This window comes from Triturus cristatus, chromosome 5_1, assembly GCF_964204655.1.
Source record: "Triturus cristatus chromosome 5_1, aTriCri1.1, whole genome shotgun sequence".
NCBI lineage: Eukaryota > Metazoa > Chordata > Amphibia > Caudata > Salamandridae > Triturus > Triturus cristatus.
The window spans coordinates 38,526,262-38,553,699 of record NC_140587.1 but is presented as its reverse complement, the minus strand read 5'-3'; the positions used below and the strand labels follow the sequence as shown (position 1 = coordinate 38,553,699).

Here is a 27,438-nt window from a genome sequence, read left to right as displayed (position 1 = left end):
GGAAGAGGCGCAAGAAGAGTTTGACACAGTGAAACGTGAAATCAGCCAGGCGATCCCGCTGCATGGGTACGACCCCCGGGGGAGATCCATATTGATGACGGACGCAAGTGAAAAAGGGTTAGGAGCGGTGCTCATGCAAGAAAGACCAGAAGGCGGGACGGAGACGATCAGCTTCGCGTCCAGAACATTGACGTCCCCTGAACAAAAGTTCAGCGTGATCGAAAAAGAGATGCTAGCCGTGGTCTGGGCCATGGGAAAGAACCGCCAGTTCCTGTGGGGCACACGTTTTCAAGTGAAGACGGACCACAAACCCCTAGTGAAGGTTTTGACGTCCTGCGGCCATGCTAGCGCCACACCCCAGATTGCAAAAATGACGCTGAAACTCCTGGAGTATCGGTACGACGTGGAGTACATACCGGGCTCGAGAAACAAGATAGCGGATTACCTCAGCAGGGCGTCAGCAATGGAAAGCGCCACCAGCGGCACTGAGGAAGACGACGAGATGGTGGCCCTGACGGACGATCCGGAAAAGACCATCAGTAGACAGGAGTGGAAAGACGCGTACGCAGCAGATGGAGATCTGGGCGACATCAAGAAGTACATCGTACAAGGGTGGCCGGAGAGAAGACGACAGAGGCCCAAGGTCCGGCAGTTCTACGAGGTTCGAGAGGAGCTGTCGGTGGGGAACGACGGGGTGTTCGTATACAGAGGAAACAGAGTGGTACCACCGGAGAACATAATACCGGACCTGCTATCCATATTACACGAAGGACGCCTGGGAATCGTGAAGACGAAGGCCAGGACCAAACAAACGTATTGGTGGCCGGGGATGGATATGCAAGTAGAAAGGCACGTGAGAGACTGCGCGCAGTGCCAAAGAGCGGCCAAAATACTAAAGCCAATGAGGCCGGCTCTAGGGAAATTCACGAATCCCAGCAACCCATGGGAAGAGGTGGCAGTGGACATCTTAGGACCTATACTGGACGATCAGGGGATACCCAAATACCTATGCGTATTAGTGGACAAGTACTCAAAGTGGCCAGAGGTACACATCCAAGAGGTCATGGACACAGACGCAATATTGCGCTTCCTCAAGGAGGTATTCCTCAGGGAAGGCATCCCCAGAATTATAATCAGTGACAATGGTCCCCAATTCACCTCGGACAAATGGTCCAAATTCGCAGAAAGGAACGGCATTCTACTCAGACACACGTCGATATATCATCCGGCCAGTAACGGACAAGTAGAAAGGTTTAATTAGGTGATCATGGGCTCCATACAGGCCGCCATCACGAGGGGCAAAGACTGGGAAAAGGAAGTACAAAGCACCATCTGGGCATACCGCATCACCCCCACCGGTACGGGGTACAGCCCCTTCCAAATCCTACGAGGAAGGCAACCAGACAATGTTGCTTGGCAAGAGAAGACAATCACCAGCAAGTGGTCTCCAGCGGTGGTACAACACAACCTGGAGAAGGCACAACGCATTTACACGGAACACTACAATCGCAACAAAAAGGTGAAGGAGACAGTGTTGGAAAAAGGGGAGTGGGTCAGAGTGAAGCTGGCAGTTCTAAAGCGAAAGGGAGAAAGCAAATACTCCCCACCCCTAAGAGTGGAAGAAGTGTACGACCGAGCAGCACTGCTCAGTGATGGAAATGTGTGGTCCCATGACCGCATGGCCAAGTGCAACAAAATCTTACAATGGCCCCGGGAGGACGCGGTAGGGGCAACACCACCAGAAGGGGCGACAAGGGAAGCAGGAGCTCCTAAGAGAGAATGCAGAGAGAACAGGAGTGAAGAACAAGACGGTGAGAGAGACATACCGGAAGGATGGGCCCCGGAGGAAAGAGCCCGGGATGACGGTGAGGACAGAGTGAGAGAGAGCCAGGGCACTCTGGAAGGTAGAAGGGGGAGCCCTGTCGCAGAAGGAGGTCAAGAAGGACATACCACCCCGGTAAGACACACCCGGGTTGAGCGAGCAGTGGTGAGACTGCTGGAGCAGAGTTTTCAGTTTGAAAATTCTGGGGCTTTTGAAGCTCTGGCATGTCTATTCGTTGTATTAATTTATTAATAATTAATAATTAATTACTTGTCTTGTGCAAGTGCGTTTATATTAATCAATCTGTTTGTCCTAACAAGAAAGGGTTACACGTGAGTGTGCTTAAATGTGCTGACTGATAATAACGCGTGTGTTAAATGTGTTTTCATGTTTAAACGTTGCTATGTGCTGTTTATTTTTGAGCACAAAACGCTTTTGAATTAATGCTTTTCCATGTTGCAAGTGCTAGATAAATGCATACACATAAGGGTATTAGTGGGGTTAACACTGTTCAATCATTATGCTGTAGTAACGTTGTTTTTGTTTCTTTTAATTAAGATGGTCTATTAAGGCCTATGTTGGCCTGAGAAAGAAGGCTGAATAAGTGAGCCTGACTGTGATTATAATTTGAAAGCTGAGACGAGGGAGACCCCTGCTGGAAATGGTCCTGAAGTTAACTGACCATGGTCCTTGTCGAAAAACTTTCCATGAGGACAGCAGCAGTTTTTGGGAAGTCTCCAAGAGAAGTGAAAGTGTCCTTGGCAGCCTTGGGAAACAAAGGAGCCTTAGAGAGAAGCTCTGAACTGTGGCTCGATGGCCGAGGAGAAGCAGGATAATTGTGATACATGTTTTATTTTCTTGGTTCCTGTTCCGTAGTTTTCGCTATGTGTATTTTTCCTGAGCGGAGATTCTCAAATGTAGCAATGTTACACCCTTTCCTTCTCGCTCTGCTCAGCAAGTCCGGCGGACATTACAGCTTTTTCTATGTTTCCAATGTATCTTTCTATTGTTTAGAGTATTATAAGATGTTAGCCTAGAGAGGGTCTGTTGCCACTTGCCATTTTGCCTTTGCCGCGTATCGAATCTGCGTTGCTGAGGATTGATGCTGACGGGACTTCGTCTTGAGAGACATTTACTGAGAGACTTGTCCTGACCCGTTCTGACATTTAGCTAGAATAGGCAACTATGAGAAATGATTTACTCTGATTGATTTTCTTGACTAATTTTAGATAAAGCAATATAATTTTAAACATGGTGTTGGATATTCTTTCTTGTCAATTATTGAGTTTGCATTATTGATTATTGTTGTATATATTGTATAGGTAATGCTTAGGGACAGTCACAAAAACCAGGTCTTATCGACCTCGATATAGATGCAGGGTGTTCAGGAGTGTTTTCCTTCCACAGGTTTATTGCTGGTAGAGTATTTGAGCGTATGTTAGTGAAATGGGCCCTAGCGTATGATGTATGCATGTGCGTGTAACTGTGTAATTACTTTATCCGTGGTAGTGGGAATATTGTATACACCCTGATCTCTATCAATTTCCTGGTAGCAGAGGATGGTTTTTGATGATTGTCTTGATTAGATAAGATTGTTTTTATTGATTATTGATTATTGGTTCATGTTGGTATATGTACTAATACTATATGTTGAGTTATATGTAGTGCTTCTGGAACTTGGAAGCTGTAGCGGTTCCGTAGTAGGGCAGAGGGAAGTAAATGCTGCTCTCGGGAAAGACGGAATTGTAAGGAATAACGTGTGACAATTGAAGTTGCGCGTCACATTGTCTGGGTTCGGAATTAGTGACATCGTCGTATGTTACTATTAGATATTTCTGGTATATAAGGAGTGTGAATGATAGTGAAGGTTATCTGTGAAACTCTGGTCTTAAGTCCCAGGGATCCGTAAGGATTTCCGTTAAAGCTTATCGCGGGAGGAGTAATAGGTATTCTCTGAGCTTGTTTGAAGAACTGGGCAAAAAAGAAAGCTTGCTTAGTTAATGTGTGTTATAATTCTGTAGTGGAGCAGATTGTCTGTTCTCGGGAAGCAGGATTCTGTGCGTATGTACTATATTTTCTTTGTATGAATGTGCGTGAATGTTTGTACATTTAGTTGATTGTAAGACTCTTTGGACAAGTCCTAGAGGAAACAGTTAATGAATGTATGTTAGTAGGGCAGAGTAGAAGAAGTGCTACTGTGTCAATGAAAGGTTTCTTATGAAATAGACTCTCTTTTACTATTCTGTGGTTAGCGAAGCAGACAATGGAGATGTTTTTATGTTGTAACTAATAGATTTTGTAGAAATTTTGACACAAAGTCTACTGAAAAGATTTTGTAAAGGAGGGGTAGACGAGTGACAGAAGACAGAGACAAACTGCAGCGACTGTTGACGTCAGAAGACCGCGCTCTGATTGGGTGGTAGATCAGAATAGTGCTCGCGCTAGGATTGGTGCGTTAGTGTGAGCCGCGCAAGGATTGGAAGAGCTATTTAGTGACGTAGACGTTCCAGGATTGGTGCGTTAGTGTGAGTCGCGCTGCAATTGGTTGAAAATTCGTATTGTAGACATATAATACGGAAAGAGTAGAGAGTTCTTTGTAAACGTTAAAATGTATTATCAAGAAGAGAAGAAGAAGAAAACATTTTTGGGTAAAGTTAAAAAGTGGTTTAGCAAGGATAAAGATGTTAAAACAAGAGAGGGCGAGTTGTTACCTCCACCGAAAACACCTGCATCCTTTATGGCTGCGAGACATGGGTTTCATACCTGTATATGGTTGGAGAATTGGGTTAGGTATACTAAAGAAGATGGTGTTCTAGCATTTCCAGAACATGGTTCATTTAATCTGGCCGTGTTGAGAAACTTACGGGAAAAGATGTTATGTCTTGACCCGAAACCGAGACCTACACAGTTCGAGGCTTTAGTGGAATGGGAAGAAGAAGTACATGAGAGAGAGAAACAAAGATCAGGAGGGTACTATAGGTACATGTTTGGGAGGAGACATGATCGTGAGACTCATCATGATCGAATGAAAAGGTGGCGAGATGTTAGTATGTCAGAGGGATTATATCCGATGAGAACAGTTGAAGGAGGAGCAGAAAGGGTTCCTGAGTCAGAAATAAGGAAATATGGAGTTAATGAGTATGAGGATGAGGTCTTAAATGACATGATTTACAAAAGACCACCTCCATATAGACCAGAACCGGACAAAAGTACACCAGTTGTTTCTCCGATAAGAGATACAGTTTGTGTTAGTGAGACGGAAAATGAGACACCTGAGGTGAGAAGTGATCATTACCTTGATAAGAATGCCAGACAATTAGCCAGAACTACAACAGACTTGACAGAGAAGATTAGGGAGTTAACGAAGAATCTAGAAGCTGTTACGGTGCCTGTAACAATAGGTCCAGTTATGCCTGTGTTTGACAAACAGAGAGCAGGTGAGAATGGACTGGTGATTCCATATGTTGGGAATAATCTGACAAATTCAGTTGGTCCTTCAGGAGATTCAGGCAAAAGAGCAGAAAGAAATGACCTGAGACAATCAAGACATGACACATGTAGTGAAATATTGGATGCTAGTGAAGCTAGTAGTTCAGGGATGCCGATTTTAGAACCGCAAAAGAGAGTGGTTCCAGTGAGAAAAACTGCTGAAATAACAGTTGATGATTTGAATGATTGGATGAAGGTTCTACAGAAAAAAGATAAAGATTCACAAGTAATTGATGTAGCTAAGTTACGTGTAGAACTAGAAGAGCTTGTCACAGGGACTGTTCCAACAGAGATTCTGAAGAGTCATCATGATGGTGAACTAATGTTTATGTGTAAGAGTGTGACCTGGAGAGCAAGAAATACACATGACAGGCTAAGAGCAATAGCAAATGAACAGGGAGTCGACATTGATAAAGTGAAAGCTTTACAGAGAACTTACAGGATGGATTTTACTGAAAAGGATATTGAAAATTTGAATGCTACTGGTAGAACAGGACAGATTAAGGAGATGGTAGCATTATTGCGAAGATGGGGTGATGTTGAAAAGTGGAAGGATAGGTGGTATAAGAAAAGAGATGAGACTGAAGATAGAACAACTTATTCAGCATTTCCAGTGAGAGAAAAGGAGAAACCAGTGGATAATTATCCTATGAGAGAAATACCTGGAGGAGGATATGTACATGTTCCATGGACCAGACAGGATATTTTATCATTTACGAATGATTTCCCTCGATTGAGAGAAAAGCCCGTCGAGTGGTATAGGCAGGTAGATAGGTTTGTGAAATTGTCAAAAGTGCTGTGGGTTGACCTGAATAGTCTGTTTGATATAATTGTTCCAGCAGACTTGTGGACTGAGTGTAAAATAGTTGTGAGTTGGCCTACTGAGGAGTATCCAAGAGACCCAAGAACAGGGGCACCAGATCCAGAGGTAATGAGGAAGTATGATCAGGTGATGGTATACCTGAAGAGTAAAGTACCTGCAAAAGAGACAGACTGGGTAAAGATAGATCGAACACAACAGGAAGCGAAAGAATCAGTTCATGCTTTTTACGAGAGGCTGATACTGGCATTTAAACAATTCAGTGGAGATGAACACCTGGGTGACAAAGATTTGAGTCACTTTGTATACAGATTTGTATATGGCCTTAGACCTGAAATTGGTGAGAGAATTCGTGAGCACACAGTGGATTGGCAGAGTAAGAAAGTAGATGAGATCCTGAGACATGCAAAATACTTCAGTGATGAAATTGAAGCAAAACAAAGAAAGCTGAAAGAGAAAGCAATGTGGGCACAAGTGAAACTTGCGGAGAGACAGGAAGCACAGTTAGTGGAACAAGCGAATAATCCAGGAAATAATGCAGGGAATAGACCAAGATATGCAGGAAAAGGAAAAGGAAGTCTTGAGGAAGCGAAGAAAAAGTTCCCTTGTCACAACTGTGGCCAATTGGAGCATTGGAGATCGGAGTGTCCTAATCCACCATTAGTGAGTAATGAGAGTAAACCTTTAAATCAACAGGTGCAGAACCAGAACGAAGGAAATAATCAACAGCAGCAACAACAGAAAGTTGTGAGACAGCAGAGTCAAGAGCCAAAACCGCCCTTGCCGCAGAATAGAGGGTTACAAAAGTATAATCAGGATTCAGGATTCTACAATGATGAGCAGGTAAACAAACCAAGACGTTCTAACAAAGTACAACAGTACTTGTTAAAGAGTGAAGGGAGTGAGTCAGAGGGTGATTATTGACGGTGCCGAGGAGAGGAAGAAGAGTGCATACTTGGTGCAACTCTAGAAATAGACCAGGCAGGACCATTTGTGGATGGGAAAATAAATGAGGAGAGTGTTACTTTTTTGGTAGACACAGGTGCGACAAGATCAACTGTCAGGTCAACAGATGTTAGAAATCTTCCTCTCTCGGATGAAGCAATCCAAGTAGTTGGTGTAGCCAATACACAGATCAAAACACGTCTTACTGAACCTGTAAGAGTACAGATAGGGAAATTTTCAGACATGCATAGATTCATTGTCTGTGACACGAGTCCAGTGAACCCATTGGGTAGGGACTTGTTGTGCAAAATGAACTGCACAATTTTTTGTACACCGGATGGAATAGCCTTGGAGACACCAGATGAAGATGCTTTGTACCGAGTGACTCTAGAAAATAGAGAAAGTGAGTTAATTGGTGCATTTGCTGTGTTTAATCCGGAGGATTTGCCTCAAGAGCTGAGAGACACAGTGAAAAGGACAGTTTGGGATTTTACTGGAGAGGATGTGGGATTGATGAATAATGTAGATCCAGTGAAAATTGCAGTAAAAGAGGGAATCACATATCCTAACATTCCTCAATACAAAATGACACCAGAAATAATTGAAGGGATAACTCCTATAATTGAGAAAATGATTCAGCAAGGAGTCCTGAGAGAACTACTGAGTAGTCCGTGTAATTCACCGATAATGGGACTAAAAAAGCCCAATGGGAAATTTAGGATCGTACAGGATTTGAGAAAGGTTAATCAAATTGTGGTGGCATGTTGTCCTATTGTGCCAAATCCATCAGTGATCCTGTATCAAATTCCACATGATGCTGAGTGGTATACAGTGATTGATTTGTGTCATGCGTTCTTTTCAATTCCATTGCATCATGATAGCCAGCCGATTTTTGCATTTAGGTTTGGCCAGCGTATCTTAGCATGGTGTCGAATCCCACAGGGGTATACGGAGAGTCCTTCGATATTCAATCAGTTATTGAAAAAATTGTTGGAGAGTTTGATCATGCCTGAGAGTTCAGTGCTAGTGCAGTACATTGATGACCTATTGGTGGCATCAAAAACACGTGAAGCTTGTGAAGTAGATACCATAGCTTTACTGAATCATCTGGCAGATGGAGGGTTAAAGGTATCTCCAGCCAAATTGCAATTTTGCAAGAAAGAGGTGCATTATCTTGGACACAATATTGAAAGAGGTCTGAGAAAAGTGACTACTGACAGGATCAGAATAATCAGAGAAATGAAAGCTCCAAAGACCCAGAGAGAAGTGAGAATGTTCCTGGGAATGGTGGGTTATTGTCGTCAGTGGATAATTAATTTTTCCCTGATAGCAAAGCCACTGATTAAACTGACAAAAAGTGAAATGATGGATCCATTGGATCTAGATGCAGAACAAATGGCAGCATTTGAAGAGCTCAAAAGTAAAATGTGTGAGGCTCCAGCTTTGGGTATGCCTGACTATGAGAAAGAATTTGAGCTGTACTGCAGTGAGAGAAATGGATGTGCACTTTCAGTGTTAATTCAGAAACATGGATTACTGAGAAGGCCTATTGCGTACTTCTCATCGACACTTGACCCTGTAGCTGTGGGTTTACCAGGTTGTCTGAAATCTGTGGCTGCAACATGCAGGAGTCTGGAACAGAGTGAAGGAATCATAATGGGATATCCTGTAAGGGTATTCGTACCTCACAATGTGGCAATTCTTTTGACAAGAAGCAGAACTCAGTACATGTCACATAGTCGATTGACCAAATATGAAAAAGTGATTCTGGGAGCATCAAATGTGACTCTCGAGAGATGTGTGAATGTGAATCCAGCGACACTTTTGCCAGACATTGAAAATGTGGGTGTGAAAATGGAAGATGATCATGATTGTTTGGATGTGCTTGAGTACTGTACAAAACCAAGACCAGACATAAGAGATCTACCCTTGAATGAGAGTGATCATGTGTTGTTTGTGAATGGATCATGCCTGAGAAATGATGATGGTGTGCTATGTGCAGCATATGCGGTGTGTAAAGTTTCAGAGGTCATGGAAGCATCACCATTGAAAGGAGTGAAGTCTGCGCAAGTTGCTGAGTTAATAGCATTGACAAAAGCTTGCGAAATTGGGAAAGATTTGAGGACGACTGTGTTGACTGATAGTCAGTATGGATTTGGAGTGGTGCATGATTTTGGCCAACTTTGGCTACAAAGAGGTTTCTTGACATCGAGTGGAACTCCAATAAAGAATGCTGAAATGATTGGTAAATTGCTTGAGGCGATACAGCTGCCTAAAGAGTTAGCAGTTGTAAAATGTGCTGCCCATGGACTAGGGGAGGATTTTATAACGGTCGGAAACAGATATGCCAACGATGTTGCGCAATACTGTGCCAAGACGAATCAGTCCATCAACAGGGACAGAGAAGGGGAAATGTCTTTTCTCTCTGTGATGTTTACTAATGTCCTAGAGACCTGGGATGAAGTGAAACAGTTGCAAGATGAGGCAGGAGAGGAAGAGAAAAAGGATTGGATTAAGGCAGGATGTGTTTCAAGAGAAACAGACCATGTTTGGGTCTACAGAGATGGCAGACCAGTGATGCCCAATTCCATCTTGTCGTCAATGGCAAGGATGTATCATGGCCAGGGACATTTGGGGAAGGACGCGATGGTTAGGTCGTTCAAGCAGACCTGGTACAATGCAAAGTTCAGGACAATTGCAGAAAGCATCTGTCAGAGGTGTTTAGTTTGTCAACAATTTAACACTGGGAAAAAGACAGTGGTGAGTCTGGGAACAATAGGCAGAGAAGGAGGTCCTTTTACAAGAATTCAGATTGATTTCATTGAAATGCCCCAAGTAAACAGACTGAGGTATGTTCTAGTGGTAGTCTGTTTGTTTTCAAGGTGGGTGGAAGCTTACCCGACTAGAAGAAATGATGGATTAACAGTGGCAAAGTTACTGTTAAGGGAGTTGATTCCTAGGTACGGGTTTCCAGTAACAGTTGAGTCTGATAGAGGTGGACACTTTCAAAATGAGCTTATGGGTTTGATTTGTGAAGCATTGAAAATACAGCAGAAGCTACATTGTGCATACCGACCAGAGGCTTCTGGTGTGGTTGAGCAGATTAATGGCACAATAAAGAATAGGATTGGAAAGATGTGCTTAGCCACTGGCATGAAATGGCCAGATGTTTTGCCTCTAGTTCTGATGACAATGAGATCTACTCCAGATAGAACTACTGGTTTGAGTCCGCACGAGATAATCATGGGACGTGCTATGCGCCATGCATTCGTGCCTGTCAATAAGTTGGTGACAATAACTGATGACATGATTTTGGATTACTGTAAAGGCCTGGCTGACGCAGTTCATTCTGTGTTTCACCAGGTTGGAGAAGAAGCTACCACACTTGAGAAGAAGCAAGCCCATGATCTGAGTCCAGGAGACTGGGTGAGGATAAAAGTTCACAGAAGAAGAAATTGCTTGATTCCAAGGTGGGGAAGGCCAAGACAAGTTATTCTGACTATGACGACTGCAGTAAAGTGTGCTGGAGTGAAGCACTGGGTACATGCAAGTCATACTCTGAGAGTTCCAAATCCGAAAGAAGGGACTGGTAAAGAGTATTTTGAAGAGTCAGATTCCAGCGATGACGAAGATACAGAATCAGTGGGGAAAGAAGTAGGAAGAGCTTCGAATGAACCACTGCGAGTATCAGAGAGGAGATCAAATTCTGTAAGAGAGCCTGAGGTTTCAAACAGCAGTGAAGGGAAAAGAAAAGAAAAGAGAAATCACACAGAGACTACTCCTGAATCAGAAGAGGAGGAGATTGAAGAACCACTTGAGATTATACTTGAAGAAGTAGGGTCAGAAAAAGATAGAAAGGGACAGATTGCGGAAGACCCCCGAGGAGGTGTAGGGAACATTCTTGATGAGCCAGGTGAAGGGACAAGTAGACAGCAAGAAGATTGCGTGTCGGAGACCCGAGGAGGGACAGGAGTAGGGAAGTCTCAAACAGTGGTGAAAAAATCTGTGGAAAAGAAAAGAGCTGCTGGAAAACGGAAACAAGAGGCACTTGAAACAGATGATGAAGATGAACAAACAGAGGGTCGAGTTCTGAGAAAGAGAACTTGGATTGGAGAAAGAAGTAATAAAGAAATAAAGCCGAAAAAGGTGTTAAGAGGAGACCGTTGGCCTAACAACAGAGTTAAAAGGCTGAGATACAAAATAATAAGAGCAAATACATCGAAAGCTGAACAAGTGAATGAAGTTTCGAGTCAAAGTTCAAAAGCTGAAGGAGAAGAATCAAAGGAGTCAAACGAACCAGTGGAAATAAAAAGAGTAAGAAGACCCAACCAAAAGTACAGATCACCGGAATGGTCTTATGTGGCACTGTCTGAAGGAGGAAAAGAAGAAGCAGTGACTCGAGATAATCCGGAAGAGATCTTGAGAGAAGTGGTTGAGGAAGATACTGGTGAAATTCTGAAAGTACTCTTGACTGACATTGGAGAAGAGTCGAGTACTGAGGATTTTGATGTTGGAGATCTAATACAATTTGATGTTGAAGAAATTGAAGTGAAGAATGACAAGTATCCAAACTGAGTGAAAGAAGGATTCACTTGGATCAAGTGAACGGAGAGATCATTTGGATAAACTGAAACCTGAAGAATTGAAATTGAAGAAGTTCAAACAGTAGTGGAGGAGTAGAGGCTAAACTAAAATGGCTAACATAGAGGATAATAGAAATAGATGTGCCTTCTTTAAGAGGTGGTGTAGGATGTGCTGCTGTTGTACTGGATTATTAATGCTTGTTTTGGGGTGCTTTAGTTTTATTAGTTACTTTTAGAGTAGAGTTTGAGATGCATACAGAGAATGTGACAAATGTAGAGAAGAATTCACAAAAAGTAGTTCCAATTAGAATTAGTAATGCTTACACACACAAAGATAGATCAATTAATAACTTTTCTAGTAATGTTTTTTCGAAACTGTTATATGAATATGTGAAGACAATGGAAGTAAGGGATTGCTACGTCTGTATGCAATTACCTGCATCCGTCTCAGAGGGTGTTACTTATCATCATTTACCAGCTACATATGGTATTTCCTGTAGTATTTTAAGTAGTGTTTTTTATTTGTTAGGGAAAGTAGATTATAAGATGTCTAACAGAGATAGTATTTTTGGGCACTTGCCAATGAACAAAGAGCTGAATCCAGCTAAAGAAGCTAACACTTTTGGTGAGATTTTTATTGAAGAAAAAGGATTAACATTAGATTACATTTTTAAGAATAATTTAACTTGCAGTTTGAAAGGAGAGGAGAAAGCTTTCCTGGATATGGTAGAAGAAAGGAGATTGAACATGCATGAGGAAGCAGGAAAATATAAAATGAGTGAGACAATTTGGGACATTGAGATGGGAAAAGAGTTGAGGAATGGGGCTAGTCCAACTTTAGCTCTAGATGCACCACAGAAGGGTAAACTTTGTATTACAAGAAGGAAATCCCAATATGATACATATGTTGTCGGGACTAGTGAGTGCCATGATACATACTTCATTGCAACAGGTTGGGGTTTCAGAGGTGGAGAAGATACGATTTTTCCGGGAGTATATTATGTTTGTGGGAATAAGGCTTATTACAAGTTGCCTGACCATTGGTATGGCACATGTTATGTGGGCCTAGTTTTTCCAAAGATTTTTCATATAGATAAAGTAACAGATGTAGAAGATGTTAACTTACTAATGCGTTTTAAGAGAGAAACTTGGTCTGAAATAGTGGGTGATATTTTTGGGGTTTTGATTCCAGCAGTGGGAATTTCTTTGAATGCTTATGGAATTCGGAAACTGTCTACAGTGGTTGATCGCTTATCGACAAATACCGCTGGAGGGTTTCTTTTGGTGAATACGGAATTAAGTGCCGTACGTGCCATGTCTATGCAAAATCGACTTGCCCTTGATATTCTATTGGCCAAGGAGGGTGGAGTCTGTGGAATGCTGAAAGTTCAACATTGTTGCACTTACATTCCAGACGAAAGCAGAGACCTAAAGGTCTATATCAAAAATATTACTGATTTGCATGAAGAATTAGTACCACTTGAAGCTGAGAGTTTGTGGACTAAAATAGCTAATAAAATGATAGCTGTTAAGGATTTTATTGTAAAGATAGGTAGTACTATTATTGGTAGAATATTGTTTCCCTTGTCTTGTATAATTGTGGCTTTATTAATAATAAGATTGGTGTGTGTGTGTTGTAAAAACAGGGGAGGGAGGAAGAAATTGAATAAAGAAAAGAAAAACAGGAGGTTGAAGAGAGAACCTCAAGAAATTGAACTAGAAGAATTGAGGGAGAGTGTTTACTTAGAGACAAAAAGGGATGATGAAAGAGTGACTGGTGTTTAATGTTGTGTAAAGGGAAAAATACATTTCCGATTTCTCCTAAAATGGGACTAAATTTTCACCAATTTTTTTTTTTTGGGTTTATTTGGTGATAAAATCACCAAAGGGGGGATTGCTGGAGCAGAGTTTTCAGTTTGAAAATTCTGGGGCTTTTGAAGCTCTGGCATGTCTATTCGTTGTATTAATTTATTAATAATTAATAATTAATTACTTGTCTTGTGCAAGTGCGTTTATATTAATCAATCTGTTTGTCCTAACAAGAAAGGGTTACACGTGAGTGTGCTTAAATGTGCTGACTGATAATAACGCGTGTGTTAAATGTGTTTTCATGTTTAAACGTTGCTATGTGCTGTTTATTTTTTAGCACAAAACGCTTTTGAATTAATGCTTTTTCATGTTGCAAGTGCTAGATAAATGCATACACATAAGGGTATTAGTGGGGTTAACACTGTTTAATCATTATGCTGTAGTAACGTTGTTTTTGTTTCTTTTAATTAAGATGGTCTATTAAGGCCTATGTTGGCCTGAGAAAGAAGGCTGAATAAGTGAGCCTGACTGTGATTATAATTTGAAAGCTGAGACGAGGGAGACCCCTGCTGGAAATGGTCCTGAAGTTAACTGACCATGGTCCTTGTCGAAAAACTTTCCATGAGGACAGCAGCAGTTTTTGGGAAGTCTCCAAGAGAAGTGAAAGTGTCCTTGGCAGCCTTGGGAAACAAAGGAGCCTTAGAGAGAAGCTCTGAACTGTGGCTCGATGGCCGAGGAGAAGCAGGATAATTGTGATACATGTTTTATTTTCTTGGTTCCTGTTCCGTAGTTTTCGCTATGTGTATTTTTCCTGAGCGGAGATTCTCAAATGTAGCAATGTTACATCCTTTCCTTCTCGCTCTGCTCAGCAAGTCCGGCGGACATTACAGCTTTTTCTATGTTTCCAATGTATCTTTCTATTGTTTAGAGTATTATAAGATGTTAGCCTAGAGAGGGTCTTTTGCCACTTGCCATTTTGCCTTTGCCGCGTATCGAATCTGCGTTGCTGAGGATTGATGCTGACGGGACTTCGTCTTGAGAGACATTTACTGAGAGACTTGTCCTGACCCGTTCTGACATTTAGCTAGAATAGGTAACTATGAGAAATGATTTACTCTGATTGATTTTCTTGACTAATTTTAGATAAAGCAATATAATTTTAAACATGGTGTTGGATATTCTTTCTTGTCAATTATTGAGTTTGCATTATTGATTATTGTTGTATATATTGTATAGGTAATGCTTAGGGACAGTCACAAAAACCAGGTCTTATCGACCTCGATATAGATGCAGGGTGTTCAGGAGTGTTTTCCTTCCACAGGTTTATTGCTGGTAGAGTATTTGAGTGTATGTTAGTGAAATGGGCCCTAGCGTATGATGTATGCATGTGCGTGTAACTGTGTAATTACTTTATCCGTGGTAGTGGGAATATTGTATACACCCTGATCTCTATCAAGACCAGCCAAGTTCAGAGACTATGAAATTGACTGACCACCTGGTTGGGTACATTGTGTTGTATGGTATAAAAGGGGGAGATATGTAGTTTCGCGGTCTAGTTGACGCGCACTACGTCAGGGCAGGAATGCGCGTAGCGGCCATATTGGACGCTACTGCGCATGCGCGTTAGTTAGCGCGGCGCGAGAGAAGCGAACGGAGCTTGTTGCCCGGCGCTCTCTCGGTGAGTTGAACATATTTGTGAATAAAGGCAAATTACACACTTATATCCAGTCTCCTGCACATCCTTGGGAAGTACCTGCACCATACAGATAAGCAGCAACTTTACAGTCCACACTTTGTTGAGACACAGCCAAGGCCTGCAGGTCCAGACCGTTTACACTCCAGTACAGCACTCACACTAGTCATCCATACAATGCAAACCGGAAGTAAAATATCTGCGTGTTGAGTACCATGGACACGAGGCAGGACTCCACATACTCTGCAGTTTAGAGAGAAAATGTCACATCTGTCCAATCTTACAGAATAACCAAACAAGCATTTTAAGTAAAAGGGTCACTTCATGCTTTCAATTCAAACTTACCCTAAAGTCCGACACAGAATCTGCACAGAGACGAACCCTTTCGAGCACAAGCTGTGGGTGCAGCGGCTCCTGCAGCTGCTGCCTTCGTTTTGCGGCACGAAGCCCTCCAATGCCCTAGTGCAGCTGTAGGAGCCAGCCATATGTTTGAAGGAGCATAGAGCGTGGAGGAATGAAAGCAGAACTGCTTCCGGGTCACGACAACACCGAAGGGTAAGAACTAGACCTCATGGGTTCAACACGATGCAGTAAACAGCTAGGAGCCATCTTGGATGAGGTTGAAGATAAAAAATTTGGGAAAACGTCATGCAGTTTATATTTTTTGGGGTGCTGCCATTGAAAGTTTCTCCCGGCGCCATCTTGGAATAGGACAGTGATGAAAGGCGGCAGACAACGAACGTCGCAGCCTCCTCCCAGTTCCCCTGTGACAAACTGCCGCTCTTAACCGTTGGTTTGAGTTCTGTGCACAGACGTTCCAAAGTAGAATCCTTGTGAGCATAACCGACAGGGCACCGCCATTACACTGCAGATAAACAAACACAGCGCGGCGTCTGTATCTCTGCTGCCTGCTCAGAGCTCCCCTTCCATATCCAGCAGCACCGCCTCCCTCGGGCTCTGCGGGAGCCTGAACGAGTCTTATTAAGGTGAGACCTCCTGGGAGCGTCTCGGTGTTTATTGGCTCCTTTCCGGCCCCTATATCCGTTTGTTGTCTTTTTTCAGGCTTTGCGATCGTGCCTTTGTGACTATTTTTAACATAGATCATGCACACGAGGCAGCTTTCTGTCCGGTCTGCTCGTAATAGTGCACGGAGTGTATTTACTCACTTGCTTGAATATATTGGCTTGTCTCAATTTGTCTCTTAATGGGAGAAAAATAAAAAATAATGTTTCTAGTTGCCATCTTGATTTTAATTTGGTCTCAGCATATGTATATATTTTCAGTAGGTGAACCGCGATCAGGCGTCTGGTTCAGATTGGAGCCAGATTGGTCTATCATATTTTAATCACATGTCGACACTTGCCTTTCATAGGCATACGATAAACACAACACAGTGTTTTTTCGTTATTTGAATTAATTATACCGTTGCATTTCCAGTATGAAAGTTGGCTCACGGCCTTAATACATGAAGAGGTGACCCTGAACTTACATTTGTTTCTCAGGATTTACGGCCTGTCTGGTTATCTGTACAGGCATAGGCTGACCTCTTTGCCTTTTTTCGAAGTGACTGCTATGGACTACAGTGTTACACTTGTGGTTCTATGGGCCAGGATGGCAATATGCTATGCATTAACATACTCTATCTGCCTTGGGATTGCTTCAGAGCTATATAATGCGGTCTAGGTCCTCGCCGCAGCCAAATAATTCTTACATTTAGTGTGTTGGCAATACGGATCTTCCCTGTTTGTGCATCATGTGTTTTTTTATTTTCCCCCATCTAAGAATGATTAGGTGATTTTATTTATTTTACAAGTTTTATATGGCACAAACAAGACCCATGAGGGTATCTGAGCGCTTTACAGGCGAGCGAAAAAGAGAGGAGACTGAATAACAAACAGGGGGGTCAGAAGTGCCAGGGCAGGGAAAACTATGTCGGCAAGGCATATATACATAATCAAAACAATCAAAGGAACAAGCATAAATGAAGCATGTTACAAGGTCCTAAAGGAGTAAATGCGGGGGGGGGGGGGGACTGAAGCATAAGATGAGTACAAAAGTCCATCCAATCAGTACAATAAAAGACAGGTAAAGAAAGGTTATACGAAAGCGGAGACCAGTCTTTAAGAGCGTATAAGGGATTCTAGGGCAACAATTTGTTCATCAGAAACGCTTTAACTGCCTTTTTGACATTACCAGTAGAAGGGATCGTCCTGATTTCCGGAGGCAGGGAGTTCCAAATTCTAGGGGCGATATCGAGAAGGCTCGATCAAATTTTTTTTATTTATGGAATTTCTGCGGCTTCAGCACAAGGGTGCTGGCACTTCAGGAGGACCTGGAGCCACCAGATAGTACAAGTTTCTGTGCAAGGTATAGTGGGGTGTTGTAGCGTAAGGCTTTGAGTCATGCAAGCAATTTTTAGTTGTATCCTTGTTTCATAGGGGAGCCAATTTAGGGATTTAAGCTCTGGTGTAATATGGTGTTATCTTTTTGAGCCGGTGATGAGTCAAGAGAGGCCGGAGTGGCGCCATCTTCGATCTCGGGAGTCCACAAAGGTTGGCACTACCTTAGTCCAACTTGGAGATCACCAGAGATTGCACTGCGGATTTTAAGTCGTTGGATGGAGGGGGGAGTAAAGGTTTGATTTTCCTTAGGATGCTCATTTGAAAGTTGGCTCCCTTGGTGAGGGCCGCAATATGCTTCTGAATGTTCAGGTTCTTGTCGAGCATTATGCCCAAGGAACTCATGGAGTCAATGATACGTGGTATGTAGTTAGGAGCTGTTAGCTGATTCATCCATTCAAAGATAACAGGAGAATGGTTGGGTGGGGCGATTAAAACAAATTCTGTTTTCAGAGCATTAAGTTTGAGATGATTTAAAGTTAACCGGTTTTGGGCTTTCAGGGGTAGCGTTGAGGGCGCTGATATCAGAGGAGGAGACTTTCAGGTACAATTGGGTATCGTCAGCGTACATATGATAGTGGATATCAGATAGTTTTAAGATTTCAGTTAGAGGCTCCATGAACAGGTTGAAGAGAGTTTGAGAGAGTGTGGACCCTTGTGGAACCCCGAGATTGGCTGAGGAAGGGTTAGAAAGAGATTGGTTGACCATGAATCTTTGAGATCTATTGTGGAGAAAAGAAGCAAAGCAATTAAGGACGGGCCCTGAAAACCCCATTCTGTGTTCTAGTAGGTCGAGTAAGCAGTCATGTTTGACTGTGTCGAAAGCTGACGATAGGTTGAGGAGGATCAGAAGACCAGAATCGTTATGATCCAGCATTTTGAGGGAATCATCAACAATGTGAGTGATGGCGGATTCTGTACTATGACCGGGACGTAGAGAATTTCCATAATCTGTTACATAAAGGAAACATTGCCTCTAGGGGAATGATAGATCAAGTGGAATTTGCAGACTTGCCTGGTTTTGCTCGCGACCTTGATGCATAGGTATTCATATGTTGTGAGAGCTTCAGACATAAGTTGTGAAAACCACAAGATTGCTGCAATAGATACAAGCAATACCCCCCCCTTGCCCGCAAGATCTGTCTAGCCTAATTATGTCCTAGCTAGGCAGGATGAATAAGTCAAGGATAGGAGCAGAGGAGACATTAAGCAAGGTTTCAGTCAGCATTAGGAGATCCGGTTCTTGGTCAAGAATGAGGGCAGTGATATCTGCTTTGAGAGGGGGTGATGTACTGGAGGCCTAGAGTCGAGGTATGTGGGAAAGGCGAGGTTATAAATGTGAGTCGAAAGAGTTGCTTAGGCACCCCTTTTTCGCCAGATCCGAGGTGAGGAGTAGAATGCTTTTAACATCAGACTTGAGTTGTTGGATGGCCCGGGTGATGTCCTCCAGCTTGGAGCCGAGTGAGGAGTTGGAGTGGGGATCAGAGACTTGAAGCTGGAAGTTGTGTAGGATGGGTGTGTTCAAGGGGATAGTCCTGGAAAGAGGTTGGCCAGTGAGAGCCGTCTGAGGCGAGGATGGGTTACGAGTGTAGCGGGGTTTGACGGGCAGTAAAAGATTGCACATTGAGTTGCTATATGAGGACTCTGTAGTGTGAGGGGTCTGACTGATATCAGGGGTTGGAAGTTCTGTACCGGATTGTGAGGAAGATGAGTCTATGATTAGGGTTTTGGGCCCGTTGATAGGGTTGTGAAAGGTCAGGGTAAGGAAGGGATAATTATGAGATTGTTAGAGGTGTGTGCCTCAGGGCTGGCTACTCTGAGAGAGCGGTGGGCGTGAGGGCAGGTTTGGCGTATGATGGGGGGGCTGCTCAGGCCCAGTAGATGGCGATGATGGGTTGGTGCCAAGTAAGCAGATATAATTTGGTGATGTGAGCACGAACCACTAACATGTTAAGCGCAAAATGGTAATTGGGCTTATTCTCAGGTGGCGCATACTTCTATTTATAGCAATGAGTGAAAAGCATTTGCCCTGATGATTTGGGGTCTTGATGAATAGTCAATCACGCATGCTGGGAACTCCATGATTTTCATATGTACGCCTTGAAGGATAATACTCAAGTAATGTTTTCTTGTCCCCTTCTCTGGTATATGTTGTCTATACAGGTCTCCTACTTACGTTCCAAGGGATAGATTTCACTATTGGTTCTTTTCTTTCTCTTTACTTATAGCATAACTATAGACATACTATGCTCCCCCTAGTTTCTTAATTTAAACATGTTCACTCATTGGTTTCTGTAGCCCCACTGGGCCCCTGTCCCAAAAACATATGAAAATTTATGGAAATTGCTAAAAAAAAAAAAAAAATTAAAGTTCTATTTGTATATACTATTTGGTAACATGAAAAGTTTTCAAATTTTCTTAAGGTTATTTTTGTTGTCTTTGTATGTCTTGACTTTTTAATTTATTCCCTGTTTGTCATCTGTGCCTTTTTCATTTATTTTGTTAAAGTATGTACGTGTTTTAAATTGTCTTGTGATACTTTGCTGCATGTTCGTGTTTTTATACTATATGTATTTGTATACTTTACAGTCCTTATGAAGTTCACATGAGGTGAACAAAACGCTTTGGCTGTTCTGCTTGTTGTACAAGAATAATAAAGAACATTCTGAACAATACAAGACGGAATTGGACTGATATTTGTGAATAATAACTGTGCGGTGCACTGCACAGAATTTGGTAGCAAGCTTACTATGCCATCTTGCACCCCTATCGACTTCAGTACACATTTTAAGAAGCCTTCATTGGCTGCCAATAAAAAAGCGTGTACGATTTAAACTTCTCTGTTGGTCCACAAGTCTCTATATGGCAATGGTCCTCAGTATCTACAGAATAAACTAAACTGGTATGCCGCCACTAGGAGTCTCAGGTCCAGCAGGAAATACCTACTACATGCCTATCATATTCGTACCACCAGAAATTGGGGCAGAATATTTTCATACTTGGCTCACCAATACAGGAACCAGCTCCCAACACAGGAACCAGCTCCCAACACATCTCCGTGCTAACACGGATTATAGACGTTTCAAAAAAGCTCTTAAAACATGGATGTTTAATCTGTCTTAGTTTATTTTAAATATCCTTACCTTAGCTCCTGTCTGAATATTCGCTACAGCGCCTAGAGACCCTTTTCGGGTGATTTGCAACGCTCAATAAATATCAAATAATAAATACCTCAGAGAGTGAGGAAATTGTCAATGGAAGTTGTGTTCTACATGTGATGGAAAGTGTATTGAGTTTGAGTGGTAAGTCTCGCAATAAGGAGGGTGTGGCTTGGTAAGATGCGCCTCCACAGAGCTCCTGCTGGCAGAATATTATTCCAACTGCTAATACTCCTGAAAACTGCTTGCCTCAGGTCAGCGCTGACCCCCCGAACTGTCTTTTCCCCATTTGCTTCCTGTTTTGTGACGTCCTTGTCTCCGAGAAGCAAAGACCCGGACTGCAGGGCAGAACCTGCATGCTCTGAGCAAGGCCCAGAAATCATTGAAGCACTGGGACCCCTGAGAGGAGGACACACGCGGTTGCTGCCACCCTGTTGCTCTGCTAGCCGATCTCCAACTCACCTGAAGTACCCTGGGAACGGTCTGGAGGAACAGACATGGGTGGAGCGGGCACCAGGCGTCTAGCCGGAACATCGCTGGCTTGCTGTGTCATGTAGTTCCCAGGAATCCCCAGGACTTGCGCGTTTTGGATGACCTAATCTGAGGGATTGGTGTACAACCAGACAGACTGGTGCATTGTCGCCTTAGCTGGGCACTGCACCAGTACCCAAACAAGTAGTGAAAAACCTGGGGTTTAAACTCGACCAGACCCTCTCCATGAAGGATCACGTTGCAGCAATCTCTAGCTCCTGTTTCTTTAGGCTTCGACTACTACGGAGGATCCTCCCTTTTCTCCCCATCAAGCACCGTAGAACACTAGTCGAGGCCATGGTGATCTGCAGCCTCGATTATGGTAACGCTCTGCTGGCGGAACTTGGCCCGACACTGCTAAAAAAACTTCAGGTTATTCAAAATACCTCTGCCCGAATGATCCTAAATCACCCCGCAGGTACGCCATCAGCCCGCTGCTTTTTGACCTGCACTGGCTCCCTATTTCGAAACGAGCACACTTCAAGACGTGTTGCCTTACGTATAAGGCCTTCAACGGTAAAGGTCCCAAATACCTGGCAAATAAACTAATAAAAACTACCTGTACTCGTAACTTAAGATCAAATGCTCTGGAGCTCCTGAAGACCCCCCTCATCCGGCTTACCCGCTCTGGGGGCAGGGCCTTCTCCTATCTTGCACAGCGTTACTGGAACGCACTTCCCATCTGCATACGCACCTGCCCTTCCTTTGCTATTTTAGGAAACAACTGAAAACCTTCCTATTCTGATCTCTTAGAGTTTCTACCTATTCTGACTTGTCTGTCCCCCTTTCCTTCTCAGTAGACCACTAGGTATAGCGCCGAGATGCCCCAGGGTGAGTTGCGCGCTCTATAAGTGCCCATAACATAACATAACTCCGGACACCCCCACATGTTAGGTCAGCTAGCTCTGCATTAGGGGATTTGGCTAGCAACCTGGAGGAGGATCTGCTCCAATTGGATCGTCCCTGAGAAACGAATAGTGTTCGATATCTGGGGGTTAAACTCCAGCATGGAGCGCCGGAGCTTGAAGTTGCAAAAAAGGTAGAGTACTGGAAAGGTTAAAATCATCAGTAAAATTTTGGAACACTCTACGTTTATCCTTGGTGGGGAAACTGGCGTTAGTGAAAATGATGATCTTGCCACAATGCCTTTACATTTTTCAGAGGACCATCTTTGAGATTCCTAGAGAATACTTTGCGGAACAGGATAAGCTGATAATCGAACTACTGTGGGCGTTAGGGAGGAAAGTTAGTCTGCCTTGTTTTAAGCGCACAGGAGGTAAGGGAGGTCTTGAATTACCAAACCTGGAGCTCTACTATATTGCAGTTCAGCTGCAACATGTGGTGCACTTGATGGACAACCTTGAGTACTGGGTATCTACATTGCTGGACATGGGAGAGAGCGGTCCGACTGGTATTGCCTAGGCCCCCATTTACATTGTACATGAATATTTAGGCTCTACACCTACTGTCGCTTATCACACAGTCGATGCCAATAGGCAGATGGCGAGAAGGTGGCTTTGAAACCTTGCAGGACGTATACCCCACTGGTGCCTTTATCATTTTGACAGCTGCCATGGAGACGTTCCACCTGGTGCCTGGTCAAATCCTACAATTTGATAAAATTGCAACAATGGCCCGTGGAATATGGCCCCTCTTTCCAGACGACCCCCCCTGGAGACCCAGACTCTGGTAACTGTTAAACTGGCGGATGGCTGAAGTTTGATTTCGCACATCTATAGGGCATTGAGGGAAGACTTGCCTCTGGTAGAGCTTGTAGTACAAGCCAAATGGAATCAAGTTTTGGAGGCAGCACTTGACCAAGGAATGGGAGGGAATTCAAGAAAGGGTGAAGACCACCTCTTCTAATGTGCAGTTTGAATTCATTCAATTCAATGTGATATATCAGGTCTATCTCACCCCTAGTACTCTGCATGTAATTTACCCTGCGCGACCACCCTCCTGCTCCCACGGCACCAGACTAGATGCAGATTCTATGCATATGATTTGGTGCCCTAAAATAAGTGAATATTGGGAGGCAATATTGAAATCCCTGAATGCGACCACTGATTGTCCTAGAAATGTAGGGCAATGCCTGTTAGGGTGGATTCCAATAATGAAAAAAACTGAGTAGGAAGTTCCTCCTGCTGGGGTTCATATGGGCCAAACGCAAAATTGCTATTAGATGGATATCCTCAGCAGACGATTACAGAATGGATGAGAGATATGGCAGAATGGCCAAATGCGGAGGAGTGCCAAATGCGTAAAACATGCAGGGATAATAAGCCTGCGGATGACTTACAGGCCTGGGCAGCAATGCTCACTGAGCTACTGGACCCCCAGATGCCCTACCCACTTGAGCGTGATCGTGAGATGGAGTTAGGGAAGGTAAAATGTTGAACCATAGAGGGGGCACGAGGAAGGTGCACAGTGTTATATGGAGAATGTACCACAATTATGCCTTCTGCACTGTGTATGGTTGGTTTTATGGTGTCTAATACTGCAATACTGGGAAAACTGATTGAGTCTGCGGGAAGGCGGGTGGGGGACTTAGGTTGTTATCGTATTTCTATGACACTCAGAAGTGTTCCTGCAAAATGACAGTATTATGTTTATTGTACAAATGCCAATAAAAGTGAAGTTGTGGACATAAATATTGTGGCTGATTCAGGGTCACTTTACACAATTGTGAAATCAAAATGTGTGGAAAGAAGTTTTTTGGGGGTGATAGGAGAAACTGAGCAAAGTGATGTTAACCCTGACAGTATATAGGGGATTCCATTCCTATGATGGGTTTCGTTGGATTACCGTTGAAGTTAAGTGAAGGAAAGCAGAAGGAAAGTTTGTTGTAGCAGAAAATGGTCGTTTTGTTCTGGGTTGCATTGATTAGAGGTATCTGGATATTATCCTGGATCCAAATAGCCCGGAACAAGTCCTTGTGGTGAAGGAAAATGTTGATACAGGGAATAAGTAGCGGTGTAAATTTCCTAATGTGTGTTCTGGAAGAGTTGGCGGGTTTCCAACACAAGATTATTTTGAAGCATGGTGTGTGTCCTGTGATCCACTAAGTATGGAATAGTCCTATGTTGATTTGAGAGGAAGTTGAACAGAAATTAGAGTAGCTATGTGAGATGCGTATAATTGAACCAGTTGAGTCTTCAGATTGGATCACTCCTGTTGTGGTGGCGTGCAAGCCTAAAGGGAAAATCCTACTATGTATTGATTTGCGTAATCTCAACCGGAATATATTGGTAGACCAGTTCCCTTTGCTAAAAATAAATAAAGGGTAGTAATTGGTTTTCAACCTGTCACCAGCCTATCATCAGGTGCCACTCCATCAGAAAAGTAAGAGACTGTCTGCTTTCATCACACTGGTGGAGTGTTTCCAATTTGTAGGAATGCCATTGGTGTGGCATCAGCATCTGCAGTCTTCTAAGAACGGATGCATGAAATCTTAAAAGGAATAAAAGGAGTTATTTTTCCAAGATGACATTCTTATTATGGGCACAGATATAGTTCAGCATGATGAGTGACTATGGAAGGTGCTGTTTGTTTTAGAAAAGAAGGGTGTTACAGCGGAATTCTGTAAATGCAAGGAATTCTGTAAATGCAAGTATGCTATGGATACAGTCAATTACTTGGGTCATGAAGTATGTAACCAAGAAATCACACCCAAGCTTGTATTGACTGAAGCTGTGAAAAATACTAATTTTCCTGGAAGTAAGGAGGAATTGTGCACCTTCTTAGGACTTATTGAGCACTATTTTAAGTTTATACATGATTTTTCAGAATGTTTGTCTAATGAGTGTGTGCATGCCTTTGAGATTATAAAAAACCAACATAACTAGTGCATCACCTTTGAAGGGGTTCAACCTGAATTTACTGAGTGTGATTTCAATGGATCCTAGTGGTAAATGTCTTGTTTGTGCCTCCTCTGCTTCTTTCTTGCTCTGTTTTGACTTTCCTGCTAATTTTTCTGCAATCTGGTTTGCCTTTTGTTAGAAATGGGGTTCTCTAGTTGGTAGTGACTTGCACCGTGTACCTGTAGGGACCTTTAATTTAGTCAGGGTAAGGGAGTTACACACCCAAGATAACACCTGCTCACACTCTTGGTAGCTTGGCACAGGCAGTCAGGCTTATATCAGAGGCAATGTATAAAGCATTGGTACATACACACACAGTAACACAGTGAAAACACTACAAATGGACATATACCAGTTTAGAACAATAGCCAATATGTATCTAAATAGAACAAGACCAAAATGCTAAAAATCCAGTGTCCACAAGTAAAGATGCGCTTTGCAAGAATAGACTTAAACATACCGTTACTTGTAGTCAATAGCACCAACCGGGCTTATTGTAGCGTTGTGAACAACCAAAATCCAAACAGTACATTTGGAAGTGGAGATGCCTCTGGGATGTTGCGATGAAATCCGGTGAGGCATTGCTGGCGTCGGCAGAGGTCGGGCCCGAAAATCGGTGAGTCCTTGAAATGACATATGTTGCAGATCGATCTCCTTGATGTCAGGAGTGCTGGCGTCTGCAGGCTGCGATGTCATTGCGGATGATGCTTCATGCTCATCACGGGCAGTGCCCAGGGCTTCGGTGCAGGCAGTGGCACGTCGTGGATGCAGAAGCGCTGTCTTCTCTAGACCTGGGGTTGTGATGTAAGACCGGGTAATGCAATGTGCTATACATGAACGGTGCCCTCAGCCATGGTGCAAATGCAAAAAGAACAATTAATGGTAAGAATGTAGAACAATGTCATACATTCACCTCAGTACAGAGATCTGGGGCTAAATCCATCATTTTTTTGCTCCCCATGCCATTCCAATATGAACCCAGCCATATGCAGATCAGTCTTGACCCTGCACCCAATGGGAACAGTCCAGCCCGAACTGCCAGGCCAGGTCCTCCCTGGACTGGAAACAAGCATCCTAGGACCAATTTCGGGCTTTCGCCTCTCATCAGCCAGGATAGCTTGACTCCAGTGGCATGGAGACCACGGGACCCTCGTCTGGGCGTACCCGTCCCACTCGGGGTGACAAATGCAAAAAGAACAGTTGATGGACAGAATGCAGAACAATATCATACACCTGTACAGAGATCTGGGCCTAAATCTATTGTTTTCTTGCTCCCCATGCAATTCCAGTTTGATCCCAGCCATATGCAAATCCGTCTTGACCCTGTGCCCAATGGGAACAGTCACCATGAGCAGTGCCCAGGGCTTCGGTGCAGGCAGTGGTACGTCGTAAATGCAGATGCTCTGTCGTCTGTAGACCCGGGGTTGTGATGTTTGATGGGGCAATGCATCGTGATATTCACGAGCGGTGCCCTCCGCCATGGTGCAGGCAGTGGCGTCGATGGAAGAAGTTGGAGTCGATAGTGCTGTCGTCGGCATAAAAGGGGCTGAGATGTGAGAAGGAACGATGTGTTGTGCTCTTGAAGAGTGTTGCCTTCAGCTACGGTGTGGGCAGCGATGTCGAGGACGGTGTGAAGCGACGTCATCAGTGAGGGCAGGGCCGCGGTGTTATCGTGGTTGATGTGTCGTACTTCTCACGAGTGGTGACCACCGCTTCGGTGCAGGCAGCGATGTTGATGATGGCTTCAGGGTTGCTTTTCTTGGAGTTATTGCACAACCACCAGGGTCCAAGGGCCCAGGACTGTTGTGGCACCACTTGGCAATGCAGGACTTCCTGCAGAAGAGTCCCAGTGCTGGCAATAAGATGTGGATGAAGTCTTTGACCTCCCTGAGACACAAGCCCTTGGAGAACCTTGGCAAGCAGGATGTAGAAAGCAAAGTTCAGTCCTTTTACTGCCGAAGACCGAAGCGGCAAGCTACAGGCTAACACTGCAAAGAACAAAGTGGTAGTCCCTCTTGACCGCTTCTCCAGCTCTTCTTCTCAGCTGAATGTCCACTTAGTCTAGAAGTGTTCCCACGTTATGGTGTCATAGCTCCAGTACTTATTTCAGTTTCTACCTTTTGAAGTAGGCAAACTTAAAAGGAAAGTCTTTGTAGTGCACAAGACCCTGCCTTTCCCTAACCTGGCTCCAGACACTTTACAGGGGGGTGGAGACAGCTTTGTGGGAGGACTGACACAGCCCTATTCAGGTGGCAGTGACAATGCCTCCCACCCCTCTAGCTCGGGAAGACCCATCAGCCTGGTGATGGGCCATCAGGATATGCAAGGC

The 27,438-nt window shown here is 43.6% G+C and overlaps 2 protein-coding genes across 4 annotated transcripts in view; one reads left to right on the top strand and one right to left on the bottom strand.

The window, feature by feature from the left end:
- LOC146830094 (uncharacterized) overlaps positions 1-15,903 on the bottom strand; it is a 73,333-nt gene extending 57,430 nt beyond the window's left edge. Inside the window, exon 1 of one of the 2 annotated variants that reach the window (XM_085604324.1) lies at positions 15,507-15,903. The gene's annotated coding sequence lies outside the window, so the exon portion shown is untranslated. The remainder of the gene's footprint in view (positions 1-15,506) is intronic. The other variant, XM_085604323.1, reaches the window with a different exon arrangement.
- A 6-nt stretch (positions 15,904-15,909) lies between these two features.
- Positions 15,910-27,438, top strand: part of LOC146830093 (uncharacterized) — a 106,433-nt gene continuing 94,904 nt past the window's right edge. The window contains exon 1 of one of the 2 annotated variants that reach the window (XM_085604322.1): positions 15,910-16,147. The gene's annotated coding sequence lies outside the window, so the exon portion shown is untranslated. The remainder of the gene's footprint in view (positions 16,148-27,438) is intronic. The other variant, XM_085604320.1, reaches the window with a different exon arrangement.